Genomic DNA, 15,047 nt, shown 5'->3' with positions numbered 1-15,047 from the left:
CCAGACAACTACATTTTTTATTTTCTTTTACTAACTAAATTAGAATGATACGATTTTTAATTCGAGAAGTAATTAAATCCAGATGTGTTTAAAAAGTTGTCAACCAAACACTAATTTCCTTGTAAAAAAAACGAAGAGCTTAGAAGGTAAATTAACATGTTTAATCCAGGTTTGAACTGGGGACCTCTAGTGTGTGAGACTAGCGTGATAACCAACTACACCACCCAGACAAGTTACAATTTTACTTTCTTATTACTAATCTAATCGGAATGTTACCGTTTATAAATAGGGAATGTGATTTTAATAATAGGGTAATCAAATCCATACTTGTGTTTTATAAAGTTGTCAACCAAACACTAACTATGATTTTTATTCTCATTTCTAATGTGTAAACTGATGTACGAAACATACACTAAAATCTATCAAAGTATAATTAAAAAGGAAAATACTTACCAATATAATTTCAAAACATCTCCTGGTAAAAACACAGGTGGAAAGCAAAATAACATGTTTGAGCCCAGGTTTGCACTAGGACCACTAATGTGTTAGATTTGCGTGATAACCAACTACACCACCCAGACAACTACATTTTTTATTTTCTTTTTACTAACTAAATTAGAATGATACGATTTTTAATTCGAGAAGTAATTAAATCCAGAGGTGTGTTTTAAAAAGTTGTCAAAACAAACACTAATTTCCTTGTAAAAAAACAAAGAGCTTAGAAGCAGTAAATTAACATGTCTGAATCCAGGTTTGAACTGGGGACCTCTAGTGTGAGACTAGCGTGATAACAACTACACCACCCAACAAGTTACAATTTGTACTTTCTTATTACTAATCTAATCGGAATGTTACCGTTTATAAATAGGGAATGTGATTTTTAATAATAGGGGTAATCAAATCCATACTTGTGTTTATAAAGTTGTCAACCAAACACTAACTATGATTTTTATTCTCATTTCTAATGTGTAAACTGATGTACGAAACATACACTAAAATCTATCAAAGTATAATTAAGAAAGGAAAATACTTACCAATATAATTTCAAAACATCTCCTGGTAAAAACACAGGTGGAAAGCAAAATAACATGTTTGAGCCCAGGTTTGCACTAGGGACCACTAATGTGTTAGATTTGCGTGATAACCAATTACACCACCCAGACAACTACATTTTTTATTTTCTTTTTACTAACTAAATTAGAATGATACGATTTTTAATTTGAGAAGTAATTAAATCCAGAGGTGTGTTATAAAAGTTGTCAACCAAACACTAATTTCCTTGTAAAAAAATGAAAGAGCTTAGAAGTAAATTAACATGTCTGAGCCCAGGTTTGAACTGGGGACCTCTAGTGTGTGAGACTAGCGTGATAACCAACTACACCACCCAGACAAGTTACAATTTCTACTTTCTTATTACTAATCTAATCGGAATGTTACCGTTTATAAATAGGGAATGTGATTTTTAATAATAGGGGTAATCAAATCCATACTTGTGTTTTATAAAGTTGTCAACCAAACACTAACTATGATTTTTATTCTCATTTCTAATGTGTAAACTGATGTACGAAACATACACTAAAATCTATCAAAGTATAATTAAGAAAGGAAAATACTTACCAATATAATTTCAAAACATCTCCTGGTAAAAACACAGGTGGAAAGCAAAATAACATGTTTGAGCCCAGGTTTGCACTAGGGACACTAATGTGTTAGATTTGCGTGATAACCAACTACACCACCCAGACAACTACATTTTTTATTTTCTTTTTACTAACTAAATTAGAATGATACGATTTTTAATTCGAGAAGTAATTAAATCCAGAGGTGTGTTTTAAAAAGTTGTCAACCAACACTAATTTCCTTGTAAAAAAACGAAGAGCTTAGAAGCTAAATTAACATGTCTGAGCCCAGGTTTGAACTGGGGACCTCTAGTGTGTGAGACTAGCGTGATAACCAACTACACCACCAGACAAGTTACAATTTGTACTTTCTTATTACTAATCTAATCGGAATGTTACCGTTTATAAATAGGGAATGTGATTTTTAATAATAGGGGTAATCAAATCCATACTTGTGTTTTATAAAGTTGTCAACCAAACACTAACTATTATTTTTATTCTCATTTCTAATGTGTAAACTGATGTACGAAACATACACTAAAATCTATCAAAGTATAATTAAGAAAGGAAAATACTTACCAATATAATTTCAAAACATCTCCTGGTAAAAACACAGGTGGAAAGCAAAATAACATGTTTGAGCCCAGGTTTGCACTAGGGACCACTAATGTGTTAGATTTGCGTGATAACCAACTACACCACCCAGACAACTACATTTTTTATTTTCTTTTTACTAACTAAATTAGAATGATACGATTTTTAATTCGAGAAGTAATTAAATCCAGAGGTGTGTTTTAAAAAGTTGTCAACCAAACACTAATTTCCTTGTAAAAAAACGAAGAGCTTAGACTCAGTAAATTAACATGTTTGAATCCAGGTTTGAACTGGGGACCTCTAGTGTGTGAGACTAGCGTGATAACAACTACACCACCCAGACAAGTTACAATTTGTACTTTCTTATTACTAATCTAATAGGAATGTTACCGTTTATAAATAGGGAATGTGATTTTTAATAATAGGGGTAATCAAATCCATACTTGTGTTTTATAAAGTTGTCAACCAAACACTAACTATGATTTTTATTCTCATTTCTAATGTGTAAACTGATGTACGAAACATACACTAAAATCTATCAAAGTATAATTAAGAAAGGAAAATACTTACCAATATAATTTCAAAACATCTCCTGGTAAAAACACAGGTGGAAAGCAAAATAACATGTTTGAGCCCAGGTTTGCACTAGGGACCACTAATGTGTTAGATTTGCGTGATAACCAACTACACCACCCAGACAACTACATTTTTTATTTTCTTTTTACTAACTAAATTAGAATGATACGATTTTTAATTCGAGAAGTAATTAAATCCAGATGTGTGTTTAAAAAGTTGTCAACCAAACACTAATTTCCTTGTAAAAAAACGAAGAGCTTAGAAGCTCATAAATTAACATGTTTGATCCAGGTTTGAACTTGGGGACCTCTAGTGTGTGAGACTAGCGTGATAACCAACTACACCACCCAGACAAGTTACAATTTGTACTTTCTTATTACTAATCTAATCGGAATGTTACCGTTTATAAATAGGGATGTGATTTTTAATAATAGGGGTAATCAAATCCATACTTGTGTTTTATAAAGTTGTCAACCAAACACTAACTATGATTTTTATTCTCATTTCTAATGTGTAAACTGCATGTACGAAACATACACTAAAATCTATCAAAGTATAATTAAGAAAGGAAAATACTTACCATTATAATTTAAAACATCTCCTGGTAAAAACACAGGTGGAAAGCAAAATAACATGTTTGAGCCCAGGTTTGCACTAGGGACCACTAATGTGTTAGATTTGCGTGATAACCAACTACACCACCCAGACAACTACATTTTTTATTTTCTTTTTACTAACTAAATTAGAATGATACGATTTTAATTCGAGAAGTAATTAAATCCAGAGGTGTGTTTTAAAAAGTTGTCAACCAAACACTAATTTCCTTGTAAAAAAACGAAGAGCTTAGAAGTAAATTAACATGTCTGAGCCCAGGTTTGAATTGGGGACCTCTAGTGTGTGAGATTAGCGTGATAACCAACTACACCACCCAGAGAAGTTACAATTTGTACTTTCTTATTACTAATCTAATCGGAATGTTACCGTTTATAAATAGGGAATGTGATTTTTAATAATAGGGGTAATCAAATCCATACTTGTGTTTTATAAAGTTGTCAACCAAACACTAACATTATTTTTATTCTCATTTCTAATGTGTAAACTGATGTACGAAACATACACTAAAATCTATCAAAGTATAATTAAGGAAGGAAAATACTTACCAATATAATTTCAAAACATCTCCTGGTAAAAACACAGGTGGAAAGCAAAATAACATGTTTGAGCCCAGGTTTGCACTAGGGACCACTAATGTGTTAGATTTGCGTGATAACCAACTACACCACCCAGACAACTACATTTTTTATTTTCTTTTTACTAACTAAATTAGAATGATACGATTTTTAATTCGAGAAGTAATTAAATCCAGAGGTGTGTTTTAAAAAGTTGTCAACCAAACACTAATTTCCTTGTAAAAAAACGAAGAGCTTAGAAGTAAATTAACATGTCTGAGCCCAGGTTTGAACTGGGGACCTCTAGTGTGTGAGACTAGCGTGATAACCAACTACACCACCCAGACAAGTTACAATTTGTACTTTCTTATTACTAATCTAATAGGAATGTTACCGTTTATAAATAGGGAATGTGATTTTTAATAATAGGGGTAATCAAATCCATACTTGTGTTTTATAAAGTTGTCAACCAAACACTAACTATGATTTTTATTCTCATTTCTAATGTGTAAACTGATGTACGAAACATACACTAAAATCTATCAAAGTATAATTAACAAAGGAAAATACTTACCAATATAATTTCAAAACATCTCCTGGTAAAAACACAGGTGGAAAGCAAAATAACATGTTTGAGCCCAGGTTTGCACTAGGGACCACTAATGTGTTAGATTTGCGTGATAACCAACTACACCACCCAGACAACTACATTTTTTATTTTCTTTTTACTAACTAAATTAGAATGATACGATTTTTAATTCGAGAAGTAATTAAATCCAGAGGTGTGTTTTAAAAAGTTGTCAACCAAACACTAATTTCCTTGTAAAAAAACGAAGAGCTTAGAAGCTCAGTAAATTAACATGTTTGAATCCCAGGTTTGAACTGGGGACCTCTAGTGTGTGAGACTAGCGTGATAACCAACTACACCACCCGAACAAGTTACAATTTGTACTTTCTTATTACTAATCTAATCGGAATGTTACCGTTTATAAATAGGGAATGTGATTTTTAATAATAGGGGTAATCAAATCCATACTTGTGTTTTATAAAGTTGTCAACCAAACACTAACTATGATTTTTATTCTCATTTCTAATGTGTAAACTCATGTACGAAACATACACTAAAATCTATCAAAGTATAATTAAGGAAGGAAAATACTTACCAATATAATTTCAAAACATCTCCTGGTAAAAACACAGGTGGAAAGCAAAATAACATGTTTGAGCCCAGGTTTGCACTAGGGACCACTAATGTGTTAGATTTGCGTGATAACCAACTACACCACCCAGACAACTACATTTTTTATTTTCTTTTTACTAACTAAATTAGAATGATACGATTTTTAATTCGAGAAGTAATTAAATCCAGAGGTGTGTTTTAAAAAGTTGTCAACCAAACACTAATTTCCTTGTAAAAAAACGAAGAGCTTAGAAGTAAATTAACATGTCTGAACCCAGGTTTGAACTGGGGACCTCTAGTGTGTGAGACTAGCGTGATAACCAACTACACCACCCAGACAAGTTACAATTTGTACTTTCTTATTACTAATCTAATCGGAATGTTACCGTTTATAAATAGGGAATGTGATTTTTAATAATAGGGGTAATCAAATCCATACTTGTGTTTTATAAAGTTGTCAACCAAACACTAACTATGATTTTTATTCTCATTTCTAATGTGTAAACTGATGTACGAAACATACACTAAAATCTATCAAAGTATAATTAAGGAAGGAAAATACTTACCAATATAATTTCAAAACATCTCCTGGTAAAAACACAGGTGGAAAGCAAAATAACATGTTTGAGCCCAGGTTTGCACTAGGGACCACTAATGTGTTAGATTTGCGTGATAACCAACTACACCACCCAGACAACTACATTTTTTATTTTCTTTTTACTAACTAAATTAGAATGATACGATTTTTAATTCGAGAAGTAATTAAATCCAGAGGTGTGTTTTAAAAAGTTGTCAACCAAACACTAATTTCCTTGTAAAAAAACGAAGAGCTTAGAAGTAAATTAACATGTCTGAGCCCAGGTTTGAACTGGGGACCTCTAGTGTGTGAGACTAGCGTGATAACCAACTACACCACCCAGACAAGTTACAATTTGTACTTTCTTATTACTAATCTAATAGGAATGTTACCGTTTATAAATAGGGAATGTGATTTTTAATAATAGGGGTAATCAAATCCATACTTGTGTTTTATAAAGTTGTCAACCAAACACTAACTATGATTTTTATTCTCATTTCTAATGTGTAAACTGATGTACGAAACATACACTAAAATCTATCAAAGTATAATTAACAAAGGAAAATACTTACCAATATAATTTCAAAACATCTCCTGGTAAAAACACAGGTGGAAAGCAAAATAACATGTTTGAGCCCAGGTTTGCACTAGGGACCACTAATGTGTTAGATTTGCGTGATAACCAACTACACCACCCAGACAACTACATTTTTTATTTTCTTTTTACTAACTAAATTAGAATGATACGATTTTTAATTCGAGAAGTAATTAAATCCAGATGGTGTGTTTAAAAAGTTGTCAACCAAACACTAATTTCCTTGTAAAAAAACGAAGAGCTTAGAAGCTCAGTAAATTAACATGTTTGAATCCCAGGTTTGAATTGGGGACCTCTAGTGTGTGAGACTAGCGTGATAACCAACTACACCACCCGAGACAAGTTACAATTTGTACTTTCTTATTACTAATCTAATCGGAATGTTACCGTTTATAAATAGGGAATGTGATTTTTAATAATAGGGGTAATCAAATCCATACTTGTGTTTTATAAAGTTGTCAACCAAACACTAACTATGATTTTTATTCTCATTTCTAATGTGTAAACTGATGTACGAAACATACACTAAAATCTATCAAAGTATAATTAAGGAAGGAAAATACTTACCAATATAATTTCAAAACATCTCCTGGTAAAAACACAGGTGGAAAGCAAAATAACATGTTTGAGCCCAGGTTTGCACTAGGGACCACTAATGTGTTAGATTTGCGTGATAACCAACTACACCACCCAGACAACTACATTTTTTATTTTCTTTTTACTAACTAAATTAGAATGATACGATTTTTAATTCGAGAAGTAATTAAATCCAGAGGTGTGTTTTAAAAAGTTGTCAACCAAACACTAATTTCCTTGTAAAAAAACGAAGAGCTTAGAAGTAAATTAACATGTCTGAGCCCAGGTTTGAACTGGGGACCTCTAGTGTGTGAGACTAGCGTGATAACCAACTACACCACCCAGACAAGTTACAATTTGTACTTTCTTATTACTAATCTAATCGGAATGTTACCGTTTATAAATAGGGAATGTGATTTTTAATAATAGGGGTAATCAAATCCATACTTGTGTTTTATAAAGTTGTCAACCAAACACTAACTATGATTTTTATTCTCATTTCTAATGTGTAAACTGATGTACGAAACATACACTAAAATCTATCAAAGTATAATTAAGAAAGGAAAATACTTACCAATATAATTTTAAAACATCTCCTGGTAAAAACACAGGTGGAAAGCAAAATAACATGTTTGAGCCCAGGTTTGCACTAGGGACCACTAATGTGTTAGATTTGCGTGATAACCAACTACACCACCCAGACAACTACATTTTTTATTTTCTTTTTACTAACTAAATTAGAATGATACGATTTTTAATTCGAGAAGTAATTAAATCCAGAGGTGTGTTTTAAAAAGTTGTCAACCAAACACTAATTTCCTTGTAAAAAAACGAAGAGCTTAGAAGTAAATTAACATGTCTGAGCCCAGGTTTGAACTGGGGACCTCTAGTGTGTGAGACTAGCGTGATAACCAACTACACCACCCAGACAAGTTACAATTTGTACTTTCTTATTACTAATCTAATAGGAATGTTACCGTTTATAAATAGGGAATGTGATTTTTAATAATAGGGGTAATCAAATCCATACTTGTGTTTTATAAAGTTGTCAACCAAACACTAACTATGATTTTTATTCTCATTTCTAATGTGTAAACTGATGTACGAAACATACACTAAAATCTATCAAAGTATAATTAACAAAGGAAAATACTTACCAATATAATTTCAAAACATCTCCTGGTAAAAACACAGGTGGAAAGCAAAATAACATGTTTGAGCCCAGGTTTGCACTAGGGACCACTAATGTGTTAGATTTGCGTGATAACCAACTACACCACCCAGACAACTACATTTTTTATTTTCTTTTTACTAACTAAATTAGAATGATACGATTTTTAATTCGAGAAGTAATTAAATCCAGAGGTGTGTTTAAAAAAGTTGTCAACCAAACACTAATTTCCTTGTAAAAAAACGAAGAGCTTAGAAGCTCAGTAAATTAACATGTTTGAATCCAGGTTTGAATTGGGGACCTCTAGTGTGTGAGACTAGCGTGATAACCAACTACACCACCCGAACAAGTTACAATTTGTACTTTCTTATTACTAATCTAATCGGAATGTTACCGTTTATAAATAGGGATTGTGATTTTTAATAATAGGGGTAATCAAATCCATACTTGTGTTTTATAAAGTTGTCAACCAAACACTAACTATGATTTTTATTCTCATTTCTAATGTGTAAACTCATGTACGAAACATACACTAAAATCTATCAAAGTATAATTAAGGAAGGAAAATACTTACCATTATAATTTCAAAACATCTCCTGGTAAAAACACAGGTGGAAAGCAAAATAACATGTTTGAGCCCAGGTTTGCACTAGGGACCACTAATGTGTTAGATTTGCGTGATAACCAACTACACCACCCAGACAACTACATTTTTTATTTTCTTTTTACTAACTAAATTAGAATGATACGATTTTTAATTCGAGAAGTAATTAAATCCAGAGGTGTGTTTTAAAAAGTTGTCAACCAAACACTAATTTCCTTGTAAAAAAACGAAGAGCTTAGAAGTAAATTAACATGTCTGAGCCCAGGTTTGAACTGGGGACCTCTAGTGTGTGAGACTAGCGTGATAACCAACTACACCACCCAGACAAGTTACAATTTGTACTTTCTTATTACTAATCTAATCGGAATGTTACCGTTTATAAATAGGGAATGTGATTTTTAATAATAGGGGTAATCAAATCCATACTTGTGTTTTATAAAGTTGTCAACCAAACACTAACTATGATTTTTATTCTCATTTCTAATGTGTAAACTGATGTACGAAACATACACTAAAATCTATCAAAGTATAATTAACAAAGGAAAATACTTACCAATATAATTTCAAAACATCTCCTGGTAAAAACACAGGTGGAAAGCAAAATAACATGTTTGAGCCCAGGTTTGCACTAGGGACCACTAATGTGTTAGATTTGCGTGATAACCAACTACACCACCCAGACAACTACATTTTTTATTTTCTTTTTACTAACTAAATTAGAATGATACGATTTTTAATTCGAGAAGTAATTAAATCCAGATGTGTGTTTAAAAAAGTTGTCAACCAAACACTAATTTCCTTGTAAAAAAACGAAGAGCTTAGAAGCTCAGTAAATTAACATGTTTGAATCCAGGTTTGAATTGGGGACCTCTAGTGTGTGAGACTAGCGTGATAACCAACTACACCACCCGAACAAGTTACAATTTGTACTTTCTTATTACTAATCTAATCGGAATGTTACCGTTTATAAATAGGGATTGTGATTTTTAATAATAGGGGTAATCAAATCCATACTTGTGTTTTATAAAGTTGTCAACCAAACACTAACTATGATTTTTATTCTCATTTCTAATGTGTAAACTCATGTACGAAACATACACTAAAATCTATCAAAGTATAATTAAGGAAGGAAAATACTTACCATTATAATTTCAAAACATCTCCTGGTAAAAACACAGGTGGAAAGCAAAATAACATGTTTGAGCCCAGGTTTGCACTAGGGACCACTAATGTGTTAGATTTGCGTGATAACCAACTACACCACCCAGACAACTACATTTTTTATTTTCTTTTTACTAACTAAATTAGAATGATACGATTTTTAATTCGAGAAGTAATTAAATCCAGAGGTGTGTTTTAAAAAGTTGTCAACCAAACACTAATTTCCTTGTAAAAAAACGAAGAGCTTAGAAGTAAATTAACATGTCTGAACCCAGGTTTGAACTGGGGACCTCTAGTGTGTTAGATTAGCGTGATAACCAACTACACCACCCAGAGAAGTTACAATTTGTACTTTCTTATTACTAATCTAATCGGAATGTTACCGTTTATAAATAGGGAATGTGATTTTTAATAATAGGGGTAATCAAATCCATACTTGTGTTTTATAAAGTTGTCAACCAAACATTAACAATTATTTTTATTCTCATTTCTAATGTGTAAACTGATGTACGAAACATACACTAAAATCTATCAAAGTATAATTAAGGAAGGAAAATACTTACCAATATAATTTTAAAACATCTCCTGGTAAAAACACAGGTGGAAAGCAAAATAACATGTTTGAGCCCAGGTTTGCACTAGGGACCACTAATGTGTTAGATTTGCGTGATAACCAACTACACCACCCAGACAACTACATTTTTTATTTTCTTTTTACTAACTAAATTAGAATGATACGATTTTTAATTCGAGAAGTAATTAAATCCAGAGGTGTGTTTAAAAAAGTTGTCAACCAAACACTAATTTCCTTGTAAAAAAACGAAGAGCTTAGAAGTAGTAAATTAACATGTTTGAGCCCAGGTTTGAACTGGGGACCTCTAGTGTGTGAGACTAGCGTGATAACCAACTACACCACCCAGACAAGTTACAATTTGTACTTTCTTATTACTAATCTAATCGGAATGTTACCGTTTATAAATAGGGAATGTGATTTTTAATAATAGGGGTAATCAAATCCATACTTGTGTTTTATAAAGTTGTCAACCAAACACTAACTATGATTTTTATTCTCATTTCTAATGTGTAAACTGATGTACGAAACATACACTAAAATCTATCAAAGTATAATTAAGAAAGGAAAATACTTACCAATATAATTTTAAAACATCTCCTGGTAAAAACACAGGTGGAAAGCAAAATAACATGTTTGAGCCCAGGTTTGCACTAGGGACCACTAATGTGTTAGATTTGCGTGATAACCAACTACACCACCCAGACAACTACATTTTTTATTTTCTTTTTACTAACTAAATTAGAATGATACGATTTTTAATTCGAGAAGTAATTAAATCCAGAGGTGTGTTTTAAAAAGTTGTCAACCAAACACTAATTTCCTTGTAAAAAAACGAAGAGCTTAGAAGTAAATTAACATGTCTGAACCCAGGTTTGAACTGGGGACCTCTAGTGTGTTAGACTAGCGTGATAACCAACTACACCACCCAGAGAAGTTACAATTTGTACTTTCTTATTACTAATCTAATCGGAATGTTACCGTTTATAAATAGGGAATGTGATTTTTAATAATAGGGGTAATCAAATCCATACTTGTGTTTTATAAAGTTGTCAACCAAACATTAACAATTATTTTTATTCTCATTTCTAATGTGTAAACTGATGTACGAAACATACACTAAAATCTATCAAAGTATAATTAAGGAAGGAAAATACTTACCAATATAATTTTAAAACATCTCCTGGTAAAAACACAGGTGGAAAGCAAAATAACATGTTTGAGCCCAGGTTTGCACTAGGGACCACTAATGTGTTAGATTTGCGTGATAACCAACTACACCACCCAGACAACTACATTTTTTATTTTCTTTTTACTAACTAAATTAGAATGATACGATTTTTAATTCGAGAAGTAATTAAATCCAGAGGTGTGTTTTAAAAAGTTGTCAACCAAACACTAATTTCCTTGTAAAAAAACGAAGAGCTTAGAAGTAAATTAACATGTCTGAGCCCAGGTTTGAACTGGGGACCTCTAGTGTGTTAGACTAGCGTGATAACCAACTACACCACCCAGAGAAGTTACAATTTGTACTTTCTTATTACTAATCTAATCGGAATGTTACCGTTTATAAATAGGGAATGTGATTTTTAATAATAGGGGTAATCAAATCCATACTTGTGTTTTATAAAGTTGTCAACCAAACATTAACAATTATTTTTATTCTCATTTCTAATGTGTAAACTGATGTACGAAACATACACTAAAATCTATCAAAGTATAATTAAGGAAGGAAAATACTTACCAATATAATTTTAAAACATCTCCTGGTAAAAACACAGGTGGAAAGCAAAATAACATGTTTGAGCCCAGGTTTGCACTAGGGACCACTAATGTGTTAGATTTGCGTGATAACCAACTACACCACCCAGACAACTACATTTTTTATTTTCTTTTTACTAACTAAATTAGAATGATACGATTTTTAATTCGAGAAGTAATTAAATCCAGATGTGTGTTTAAAAAAGTTGTCAACCAAACACTAATTTCCTTGTAAAAAAACGAAGAGCTTAGAAGCTCAGTAAATTAACATGTTTGAATCCAGGTTTGAATTGGGGACCTCTAGTGTGTGAGACTAGCGTGATAACCAACTACACCACCCGAACAAGTTACAATTTGTACTTTCTTATTACTAATCTAATCGGAATGTTACCGTTTATAAATAGGGAATGTGATTTTTAATAATAGGGGTAATCAAATCCATACTTGTGTTTTATAAAGTTGTCAACCAAACACTAACTACGATTTTTATTCTCATTTCTAATGTGTAAACTGATGTACGAAACATACACTAAAATCTATCAAAGTATAATTAAGAAAGGAAAATACTTACCAATATAATTTTAAAACATCTCCTGGTAAAAACACAGGTGGAAAGCAAAATAACATGTTTGAGCCCAGGTTTGCACTAGGGACCACTAATGTGTTAGATTTGCGTGATAACCAACTACACCACCCAGACAACTACATTTTTTATTTTCTTTTTACTAACTAAATTAGAATGATACGATTTTTAATTCGAGAAGTAATTAAATCCAGAGGTGTGTTTTAAAAAGTTGTCAACCAAACACTAATTTCCTTGTAAAAAAACGAAAGAGCTTAGAAGTAAATTAACATGTCTGAACCCAGGTTTGAACTGGGGACCTCTAGTGTGTTAGATTAGCGTGATAACCAACTACACCACCCAGAGAAGTTACAATTTGTACTTTCTTATTACTAATCTAATCGGAATGTTACCGTTTATAAATAGGGAATGTGATTTTTAATAATAGGGGTAATCAAATCCATACTTGTGTTTTATAAAGTTGTCAACCAAACATTAACAATTATTTTTATTCTCATTTCTAATGTGTAAACTGATGTACGAAACATACACTAAAATCTATCAAAGTATAATTAAGGAAGGAAAATACTTACCAATATAATTTTAAAACATCTCCTGGTAAAAACACAGGTGGAAAGCAAAATAACATGTTTGAGCCCAGGTTTGCACTAGGGACCACTAATGTGTTAGATTTGCGTGATAACCAACTACACCACCCAGACAACTACATTTTTTATTTTCTTTTTACTAACTAAATTAGAATGATACGATTTTTAATTCGAGAAGTAATTAAATCCAGAGGTGTGTTTTAAAAAGTTGTCAACCAAACACTAATTTCCTTGTAAAAAAATGAAGAGCTTAGAAGTAAATTAACATGTCTGAGCCCAGGTTTGAACTGGGGACCTCTAGTGTGTGAGACTAGCGTGATAACCAACTACACCACCCAGACAAGTTACAATTTGTACTTTCTTATTACTAATCTAATAGGAATGTTACCGTTTATAAATAGGGAATGTGATTTTTAATAATAGGGGTAATCAAATCCATACTTGTGTTTTATAAAGTTGTCAACCAAACACTAACTATGATTTTTATTCTCATTTCTAATGTGTAAACTGATGTACGAAACATACACTAAAATCTATCAAAGTATAATTAAGAAAGGAAAATACTTACCAATATAATTTCAAAACATCTCCTGGTAAAAACACAGGTGGAAAGCAAAATAACATGTTTGAGCCCAGGTTTGCACTAGGGACCACTAATGTGTTAGATTTGCGTGATAACCAACTACACCACCCAGACAACTACATTTTTTATTTTCTTTTTACTAACTAAATTAGAATGATACGATTTTTAATTCGAGAAGTAATTAAATCCAGATGTGTGTTTAAAAAGTTGTCAACCAAACACTAATTTCCTTGTAAAAAAACGAAGAGCTTAGAAGCTCAGTAAATTAACATGTTTGAGTCCAGGTTTGAATTGGGGACCTCTAGTGTGTGAGACTAGCGTGATAACCAACTACACCACCCAGACAAGTTACAATTTTTACTTTCTTATTACTAATCTAATCGGAATGTTACCGTTTATAAATAGGGAATGTGATTTTAATAATAGGGTAATCAAATCCATACTTGTGTTTTATAAAGTTGTCAACCAAACACTAACTATGATTTTTTATTCTCATTTCTAATGTGTAAACTCATGTACGAAACATACACTAAAATCTATCAAAGTATAATTAAGAAAGGAAAATACTTACCAATATAATTTCAAAACATCTCCTGGTAAAAACACAGGTGGAAAGCAAAATAACATGTTTGAGCCCAGGTTTGCACTAGGGACCACTAATGTGTTAGATTTGCGTGATAACCAACTACACCACCCAGACAACTACATTTTTTATTTCTTTTTACTAACTAAATTAGAATGATACGATTTTAATTCGAGAATGAATTAAATCCGAGAGGTGTGATTTTAAAAAGTTGTCAACCAAACACTAATTTCCTTGTAAAAAAACGAAGAGCTTAGAAGCAGTAAATTAACATGTCTGAGCCCAGGTTTGAACTGGGGACCTCTAGTGTGTGAGACTAGCGTGATAACCAACTACACCACCCAGACAAGTTACAATTTGTACTTTCTTATTACTAATCTAATCGGAATGTTACCGTTTATAAATAGGGAATGTGATTTTTAATAATAGGGGTAATCAAATCCATACTTGTGTTTTATAAAGTTGTCAACCAAACACTAACTATGATTTTTATTCTCATTTCTAATGTGTAAACTGATGTACGAAACATACACTAAAATCTATCAAAGTATAATTAA

At 31.8% G+C, this 15,047-nt stretch overlaps 23 non-coding genes across 23 annotated transcripts; all 23 read right to left on the bottom strand.

The window, feature by feature from the left end:
• Positions 1–157: 157 nt before the first annotated feature.
• Positions 158–230, bottom strand: TRNAV-CAC. Its single transcript has one exon. It is a non-coding gene; the product is annotated as a tRNA-Val (tRNA).
• Positions 231–1,316: 1,086 nt separating this feature from the next.
• On the bottom strand, positions 1,317–1,390 carry TRNAV-CAC. The gene has a single exon. It is a non-coding gene; the product is annotated as a tRNA-Val (tRNA).
• A 508-nt stretch (positions 1,391–1,898) lies between these two features.
• Positions 1,899–1,971, bottom strand: TRNAV-CAC. The gene has a single exon. It is a non-coding gene; the product is annotated as a tRNA-Val (tRNA).
• A 512-nt stretch (positions 1,972–2,483) lies between these two features.
• Positions 2,484–2,556, bottom strand: TRNAV-CAC. The gene has a single exon. It is a non-coding gene; the product is annotated as a tRNA-Val (tRNA).
• Positions 2,557–3,649: 1,093 nt separating this feature from the next.
• On the bottom strand, positions 3,650–3,723 carry TRNAV-CAC. The gene has a single exon. It is a non-coding gene; the product is annotated as a tRNA-Val (tRNA).
• Positions 3,724–4,231: 508 nt separating this feature from the next.
• On the bottom strand, positions 4,232–4,305 carry TRNAV-CAC. Its single transcript has one exon. It is a non-coding gene; the product is annotated as a tRNA-Val (tRNA).
• A 514-nt stretch (positions 4,306–4,819) lies between these two features.
• On the bottom strand, positions 4,820–4,894 carry TRNAV-CAC. Its single transcript has one exon. It is a non-coding gene; the product is annotated as a tRNA-Val (tRNA).
• A 509-nt stretch (positions 4,895–5,403) lies between these two features.
• Positions 5,404–5,477, bottom strand: TRNAV-CAC. The gene has a single exon. It is a non-coding gene; the product is annotated as a tRNA-Val (tRNA).
• A 509-nt stretch (positions 5,478–5,986) lies between these two features.
• Positions 5,987–6,060, bottom strand: TRNAV-CAC. The gene has a single exon. It is a non-coding gene; the product is annotated as a tRNA-Val (tRNA).
• A 1,099-nt stretch (positions 6,061–7,159) lies between these two features.
• On the bottom strand, positions 7,160–7,233 carry TRNAV-CAC. Its single transcript has one exon. It is a non-coding gene; the product is annotated as a tRNA-Val (tRNA).
• Positions 7,234–7,742: 509 nt separating this feature from the next.
• TRNAV-CAC lies at positions 7,743–7,816 on the bottom strand. The gene has a single exon. It is a non-coding gene; the product is annotated as a tRNA-Val (tRNA).
• A 514-nt stretch (positions 7,817–8,330) lies between these two features.
• On the bottom strand, positions 8,331–8,404 carry TRNAV-CAC. Its single transcript has one exon. It is a non-coding gene; the product is annotated as a tRNA-Val (tRNA).
• A 509-nt stretch (positions 8,405–8,913) lies between these two features.
• On the bottom strand, positions 8,914–8,987 carry TRNAV-CAC. The gene has a single exon. It is a non-coding gene; the product is annotated as a tRNA-Val (tRNA).
• A 514-nt stretch (positions 8,988–9,501) lies between these two features.
• TRNAV-CAC lies at positions 9,502–9,575 on the bottom strand. Its single transcript has one exon. It is a non-coding gene; the product is annotated as a tRNA-Val (tRNA).
• A 509-nt stretch (positions 9,576–10,084) lies between these two features.
• Positions 10,085–10,158, bottom strand: TRNAV-AAC. Its single transcript has one exon. It is a non-coding gene; the product is annotated as a tRNA-Val (tRNA).
• Positions 10,159–10,670: 512 nt separating this feature from the next.
• TRNAV-CAC lies at positions 10,671–10,744 on the bottom strand. The gene has a single exon. It is a non-coding gene; the product is annotated as a tRNA-Val (tRNA).
• A 509-nt stretch (positions 10,745–11,253) lies between these two features.
• Positions 11,254–11,327, bottom strand: TRNAV-AAC. The gene has a single exon. It is a non-coding gene; the product is annotated as a tRNA-Val (tRNA).
• A 509-nt stretch (positions 11,328–11,836) lies between these two features.
• TRNAV-AAC lies at positions 11,837–11,910 on the bottom strand. The gene has a single exon. It is a non-coding gene; the product is annotated as a tRNA-Val (tRNA).
• A 514-nt stretch (positions 11,911–12,424) lies between these two features.
• On the bottom strand, positions 12,425–12,498 carry TRNAV-CAC. The gene has a single exon. It is a non-coding gene; the product is annotated as a tRNA-Val (tRNA).
• A 510-nt stretch (positions 12,499–13,008) lies between these two features.
• Positions 13,009–13,082, bottom strand: TRNAV-AAC. Its single transcript has one exon. It is a non-coding gene; the product is annotated as a tRNA-Val (tRNA).
• Positions 13,083–13,591: 509 nt separating this feature from the next.
• TRNAV-CAC lies at positions 13,592–13,665 on the bottom strand. The gene has a single exon. It is a non-coding gene; the product is annotated as a tRNA-Val (tRNA).
• A 513-nt stretch (positions 13,666–14,178) lies between these two features.
• TRNAV-CAC lies at positions 14,179–14,252 on the bottom strand. The gene has a single exon. It is a non-coding gene; the product is annotated as a tRNA-Val (tRNA).
• A 511-nt stretch (positions 14,253–14,763) lies between these two features.
• Positions 14,764–14,837, bottom strand: TRNAV-CAC. Its single transcript has one exon. It is a non-coding gene; the product is annotated as a tRNA-Val (tRNA).
• Positions 14,838–15,047: the final 210 nt, after the last annotated feature.

The sequence above is a fragment of the Ipomoea nil genome, unplaced genomic scaffold (assembly GCF_001879475.1).
Source record: "Ipomoea nil cultivar Tokyo-kokei standard unplaced genomic scaffold, Asagao_1.1 scaffold0521, whole genome shotgun sequence".
NCBI lineage: Eukaryota > Viridiplantae > Streptophyta > Magnoliopsida > Solanales > Convolvulaceae > Ipomoea > Ipomoea nil.
Note: the sequence above shows the minus strand (reverse complement) of the source record. Positions and strands in the feature narration are given on the sequence as shown.